Below are 7,419 nucleotides of genomic sequence, written 5' to 3'. Positions count from 1 at the left end.
CAGGGCCATTTTCCTTCCGGTGTGACCCGTGCAATTTCCTGAGCTTGCGCTCGGTGACACTCCCTGGGAGCCTGCTAATAAGCCGCCTTTCTTAGAGATAATTGGAGTGGATTATCTTAGATAATTTGTAGATTCTTTGCAAAACAAATACGTCCTGGACGGAAACAGAAAAAAGGAATAATTAATTGGGGCCATCGCAAGACTGGTCATATCCGACCATATGGTCCTGATGTGAAGGTGAGGTCCTGAAGCAGACGGGGGGCACAGACATCTGGTGGGAACGTGTGGTCTGAGCGATTAGCCACGATGGGCGCAGTTTCTGCCACGATGAGGTGTCCCCCCCCCCAAATAATATTATTACACCGTTATTGTTCGTCCCACAGCCACACACACACACACACACACACACACACACACACACACTCATGAGCCCGGGACTTGACTGAGGGTCTAGTGGAGAGAGGAGAGGGGGGTTTACCCTGCAGGGCACACACCTGCCGACTCAGATCCCTCTTCTGCATCCGCGGCCACAAAGCCCCTTTCCGGCCACGGCCCCACAATGTTATTTTCCTTTGCTGTCCCCTGAAAAGGCCTCAGCCACGTGGCCTTTTCTCTCCCTCCTGGGTTCCCAGCTCCACCCAGGTCCCCAGCAGAGCCAAGGCCCCCTGCAGTGATGGTCAGTCGTGTGGCCCGGCCGGCACCCCGGTGTGGGAGCCATGGCTTCGGGGTTGAGCAGGCCCAGCGCTGCCCCCATGACCCGGGTGTTTGCCAGTGGGGGTGGCGTGGGGGGCACACGGCTCTGCCAAGAGGCGGACCGGGCGGGACATCGGCGGCCATCCAGGGCGAGGGTCTAGTCCAGCCCCTCCGTGACAGACGCCGGGACGCGAGCCCCGCGCCCCTCCCTCCACGGTGCCCTCTCCTTCACCTCCCTTGCTTGTCTTCAGGACCCTTGAAGATGTCACATCAGGCAAATGCCAAGCTGTCAGTGCAGGAGGTGCGGCCTTAATGGCGCATTAGGACTAATCAGCACGAACTGACACCGGGAAGGGGCCCGGGGCCTGTTCCGTGGGGGGAAGATATTCTGTCTCCAGTAAAGGGGCGACGTCTGGCAGGAAGGGGGGAGCGGAGAAGCGACGAGAAACCCTCTCACGTCCCAGATGTGTCCTGACATGCCGGGCGTCTAATTCCCCGCCAAGCTCCGAGACAAATTAAATGTGCGGACGAGCCGGAAGTGGGCACGGCGGGGGCTCCGGGTCCGGGAGGAGCTGCCAGCCCACATCCCAGTTAAACTGAAACGGTCCCAAAGCAGCTCTCGGTCAGACACGTTGGTTAGCTCGACTTCATGCCCGCGGCCCACGGTTCCACCACGCAGACTTCCAAACAGTGGTTTTATTGGCCCCGCGATCCAGGGCGCACATAAGCTTTTAATCGGCTCGGTGTCGTTGCCGCCTTCCTAAAGCAGATAAATCACGGGTACCCACCCCGTGACCTCCGATTTCATCAGCACCCACGTTTCAAGTCTGAGATTCTAGAACTGCTGCCAAGCTGAGGGTCCCCCACGGGGCATGGCAGCTTTCTCGGGGCGACATCTCTGGGAGCAGCACCCCCCACACACAGGGGGGCTGTGTCTCAGCCTTGTTCCCGGTGTCCAGGGTCCGCGGTGTCCCCCTCGTCACCGGCCTCCCTCCAGCCCGGCCTCGTCCCCCCGTCCCCCCGTGGGCTCACGGCCACCTTCTGCTCCCTCCCCTCCAGTTTGCTCTCAGAAGCTCGGGAGCACGACCCCTCGATGGTCCTCGTTGTGAACTTTCCGTTCAGCCCCCAGGTCCCGCTGCGGCAAGAAGAGAGGGAACAGGGCAGGAGGCTGAGGGTGGGGGCACAGGCGGGCAGGGAGTCGGCTCGGAGCCGAAGGGCCGGCCTTGCCAATGAGCGGTGGGCACCCGAGTAATGGAAGCTCCGCCACTCGAGAGCGTGTCACTCCCCGCCCACTCGGTGACCTCTGACTGAGCACCCGGCTTGCCCGGCCTCATCAGCCAAATCACTCCGAAGCCAATTAGCTTTTACTGAGTCCCTGACACGATGACAATGTAAGTACTTGTGACGGAAGAGCTGGAAGCACATTTCCGTTTTATTGCAGAGCTCGGGTTTATCAGAGCAGCTGTCTCTGGTTGGCTGTGGGGTGATTTCCGGAAGCTGTCCAGCTCAGCGAGGGTCCGCTCACCTCGTGTTCTGTTGAAAGTGTGTTATTGTTCAATGACTCCAGGATTTAAAATTTTTTAGAAGTTCTCTCCTGACACCTTGATACATCGTAGAACATGCATTGCAACTGAAAAAAAACGAATACAGGGGAGCTATTTAACAGCACTGCTAATCAGTGGGATGGAACCAAAAACACAGGGTTACCATTTGACTCTATTAAATTAACCCCAAAGGATTTTAGTTTCTTTTCTTTTTTTTTTTTTTTTTCTTTCTCAGTGATGGCCAAGGCTGGTGACATTGAGGTGAAACAGGTTTATTCATGCCTCTGGGATACCACAGTGAAGGCAAAACAATGTAACTTCATGCATCCGGAGCAAACTATGTTTCTATTCTTTCTCTTAGTAGGAAAAGTTGCATAGGGAAACAGGGGCTTAACAAAAGGAAAAAAGCAAATAAGAGCTACATATTTAAGGATGCTTATTACAGTGTAATAAAAAAAAAATTGATACACCTGAAACTGGTAGCAGTGTCCAACTGCAGCCAGCGGCTTAGTTAAATAAAGTCTGATAAGAACATGATAGATGTAGCCAATAAAAGAAATGGTAATTGTGAGGACTATGTAGCAACAAAGAAGTATATGCGTAGCAAATGTTAATGGAAATGGGATCCAACATGGTTAGGTTGGCTACCGGCCCATCTGTGCTGTGTGTGCGCCTTCAACCAGAAGGAATCCCCCAACGAAAACAGCGGCGTTGGTGGTAGGCAAGACATTCATTTTAATCCGAATTGCCTTTCATATGTTTATACTCTGTTGACAATGAAAATAAAAGAAACTGTTGAACTTGTACCTAGGAACGCCAGGGATGGTTTTCATTTCTGTCCTCCAGGGGAAGTGTGTCTTCACTGACACACTCAGCCTCCTATCCTCCCCTCCCCCACCCCCACCCCGGGAGCAGTTAAGCCCCTCAGCCTGTACTGGTTTTTTTATCCGCCTAAGTGCCCTGGGATAAAAGCCCCAGCCTTTCAACACAGCACCATGGGAGACGGGGCTCGGGGCTTGTGGCAGCTCATTTCGCAAAAACGTGGTGGCATAATGACTCATCGTTGCCCTAACTCAAAGTGGTTTTTCTAAGTGAGGGAGTTGTCACCCTAATCCCTGCTGTTTGATCCTAGCCGGGCTGGGGGTAGGAGCAGGAGCTTTAAGAAATAAAACGAATGATTCAGTAAGGATTGTGTACTTGCGGTGCCATCCTCGGCATACCGGGCTGGTTAGTGCAGGGAGCAAACCCCCAGACTCTGGAGTCCAGGAACCCGGGTTTGACTCCGGGTCTGCCTCTGACCCGCTGTGTGGCCTTTGACAGGTTACTCAAGCTCTCTGGGCCTCAACCTTCCATGCATTCATTCGGTTTCTATTATATATATCAGGCCTTACCGTGGCTACTCGGGACACAAGGGGGGAGGATACAGAAGCCCCCTCCCCAGAGACCTTAATTACTTGGACCTTAAATAAGGAAACAAGTCTGAACTTAAGCAGTTACTGCTGGTGCTGAGTTCTACAGAGGGAACCGTGGGGCTGGATGGGAGCTGACATGGAGTTCCTGCTTCAGACAGGATGTTCCAGAAAGTTCTCTTCAAGGAGGCATCCTCTAAGATCTAAAGAGCGAGAAGGATGAAGTCTTAGAGTAGCCCAGAGAAGAAGGTTCTAGGCACTAGGAGAGAACTGGGATTGTAAAAACGCACATCTCGTGGGTCTGCTGTGGGGTGACATGGGCGATGCAGGTCTCTTGCTTAGGGACCCTCGGGACACAGCAGCCGCCATGGCCACCGCTGCTGAGACCCCGGGGTGTGATGTCAAGGGAGGGGCACACTGCCCGGAAGGAGAAGACTGAGTCCGGGTCCTGGCTGTGCTGTTAGCCCACAGCCGCCGGCAGACCGCCCCTCTCTCTGAGCCTCAGTCTCCCTGCCCATCAGAGGGGGACAGATGTGCAGGGCGTGACATGCTGTGCTCCATACTTAGCCATTGTGACGATGGTAATGACTGTGGTGACGATGATGAAGGTGACGGCGATTCCAGCTGCGTGACCTTCAGCGAGTGACCTCGCCTCTGAAGCCCCGTTTTCAGGATCTGAACTCGAGGGCTGCACCCACGTGGCAGCTTTGGGGGCACCGGTGGGTGGGGAGCAGCGCCCGTCCTCACACACATCTTCGTGCTGACGTCCCCAGCTCCACGCTGACGGCCTAAGGACAGGACGGACCAAGCTGTACACAGCCTTTGCACCTCGGGGGGCCAAGGCCACCCCAGCCAACGCCGTCCGCAGACCGAGGGGCCAGACCAGAGCCGCATTTAGGTTCCACAGGGTGGTCCCCGCCCCCCGCCCTGGTTCCCGCCGCTCCCGCTGGGCAACAGGAAACCTCGCTGTGCAGCCCCCATGGCCCTCTGACATGGCTCCTTTCGTGCCTGTCCCCGTGGCCTCCGCCCATGGCCGGGGAGGAGAGCTTAGGCATTTGGAGAGGGGCTCTTGTCCCCTGTGCAGACTTGACAAGGACGAGACCTCCTGGTACTCCCCAGGAAGGGTCTGCTCGCCTCAAAACACCGCTGAAGACTCCGTAGTGAAGGCAGAGAAGCTGCTGTACCCCGTGCAAGATCTGCCCTCCCCAGACACCGCCAGGGGCTCGCTCTTGTCCGCCCACTTGGGGCTTCCCTGCCCCCCCCAAGGTCTCCTGGTTCCAGAGCAGCCCCCCCAACCGGCCAACCCACACCTGACAACAGAAAGCTGTGCCCTAGCTACCCCGCCCCTCCCGAGCAGGGCTGAGGGTGGGGGTGGGAGTCCCATATAGTTGTTTTCTTGTCGTCCGTACTCTAAGAAGGCGGTGCTTGTGGGGCTCTGTGCTTGTCAGACAGCAGAACCTTGGCCCAGTCTCTGTTCCTTGAGCATCGCTAGGTCGGCAAAATCGTGACAAATCGCTTTCCAGAAGAAGGAAAGGAGTCCTGTTCGTCCGCGGTACGTCGAAATACGTGAACGTATGTGCAGATCCCTGTTGTGTGTGCCTGTGTCCCTCTGCGTGTGCATCAGGGGAACAGCGTTCTGAGAGGGACAGGACAGGCGCTGGGTGACACCAGGTTGTCATGACGTGGTAAAAGGGCTAAGTAGGCTCTGCTGGGAGTTAAAAAAAAAAAAAAAAAAAAGCTTTCAAAGAGCACCGTGAGCCCCAGCACCGACTGGCCTGTCGCCTTGTCTCTGGGGAAGGTGATTGCTCCTGACCGCTGGCAGTTACCTTCTCCCTGAACCCCATGAGGACCACATCAGGGGCAGAGCGAGGGTCTGAGTCCCCAGCACCGACTGGCCTGTCGCCCTGTCTCCGGGGAAGGTGATTGCTCCGGACCGCTGGCAGCTACCTTCTCCCTGAACCCCATGAGGACCATGTCAGGGGCAGAGCGAGGGTCTGAGTCCCCAGCACCGACTGGCCTGTCGCCCTGTCTCCGGGGAAGGTGATTGCTCCTGACCGCTGGCAGCTACCTTCTCCCTGAACCCCATGAGGACCACGTCAGGGGCAGAGCGAGGGTCTGAGTCCCCAGCACCGACTGGCCTGTCGCCCTGTCTCCGGGGAAGGTGATTGCTCCGGACCGCTGGCAGTTACCTCCTCCCTGAACCCCGCGAGGACCACGTCAGGGGCAGAGCGAGGATCTGAGTCACCAACCATCCTGGAGGGCGCGGGGACCCCACGGGGAAGTGTTCCTTGCTTGGGTGACTGTTGACATTAGGCTTCTTACCCGAGTGGGCAAACAGATGAGTGGCTGTGGGGACAGAGGGGCCCGGACACTTGTGCAGGGGGCTGGCTGAGGGCGGTGACTGCGGGGCAAGGAGCCGGAGGTGGGGCCCCAGGTGAGACGTCCCCGGCTCCTGCTCCGCTGGCTCTCAGGAGGGAAATGCCAGATGCGGGTCGTAGAGTCCCACCACCCAGATCTCTAGTGTTTGGGACCGTGACAGGGGCAGATGGTTCCGTATTCAGCTCCTGATCATTGGACTGCTAGTCAGAGCCTCCTGTGAGCTCCCGCACAGCACACCTGACACTCCGGAGCGCTCTCTGCGGGCACCGTTCCCGAGGTCTGAAGAAGCAAAACCCTCAGACTCTAAGTGACTTAGTCTGTCGTTGGGGGCCTGTGAGCGCTTAGCAATAAATTAATAAATATGTATTAGGGTTTTCCTGGGGAAGTCCCAGTGTATCCACATTATCCCCACCAAAAATTATTAATAGCATGCTCGTTCGCTTCTGAAAGGATTGGTTTTTGGAAGATAAATGACGTGGTCGCCCGCCTGACAGATCGAGGAGGATGGAGACTGGATTTCTCCACATGGCAGCCACTGGGCAGCCGTTGAAGTGGGACGCAGGGAGGAAAGCTTCCCGGAGGAGGCTGAGGAGAGAAGGGGGGGAGCAGCGGTGGGGACGACTCTTTTCTGAAGAGTTTTGCTCTGAATGGGGAGCGGGAAATTGGAATAAATGTTGGCGGGAAGGTGAGAGTTCATTCTTACTCTGGGGGAAACAGCAGTGCGTGTGTGGAATGAGCTGATCTGGGGAGAAGGGAAGTTCTGATGATGTTGTTGTAGGGTGAAGCGTGGAGGTGGTTGCTGGTGGCCGTCCTTGAAGAGGAGAGAGGAGAGGAGAGCTAGTGTGGACCTGCAGGGGACACCAGAGGTTAGAGAGAGAGTAACTCATCTATTGTACCAGGAGGAAAGAGGGTGGGTGGGTGGATGAGGAGATGGATGGATGGATGGACAGATGGATGGGTGGGTGCATGGAAGGATGGTTATATGGAGAGATGGATGGACGGACAGGTGGATGGATGGATGGATGGATGGATGGATGGATGGATCGATGGACAGACAGGTGTATGGATGGATGGATGAATGATGGATGGATGGATGGAAGGATAAATGGATGGATAGATGGATGAATGATGGATAGATGAATGATGAATAGATGAATGATGGATGGATGGGTGGGTGCATGGAAGGATGGTTAGATGGAGAGATGGATGGACGGACAGGTGGATGGATGGATGGACGGACAGGTGGATGGATGGATGGACGGACGGGTGTATGGCTGGATGGATGAATGATGGATGGGTGGGTGCATGCATGGATGGATGGATAGATGATGGATGGATGGATGGATGGAAGGATAAATGGATGGATAGATGGATGAATGATGGATAGATGAATG

This window comes from Saccopteryx leptura, chromosome 6 (genome assembly GCF_036850995.1).
Source record: "Saccopteryx leptura isolate mSacLep1 chromosome 6, mSacLep1_pri_phased_curated, whole genome shotgun sequence".
Taxonomy (NCBI): domain Eukaryota; kingdom Metazoa; phylum Chordata; class Mammalia; order Chiroptera; family Emballonuridae; genus Saccopteryx; species Saccopteryx leptura.
This window is presented reverse-complemented; position numbering follows the sequence as displayed.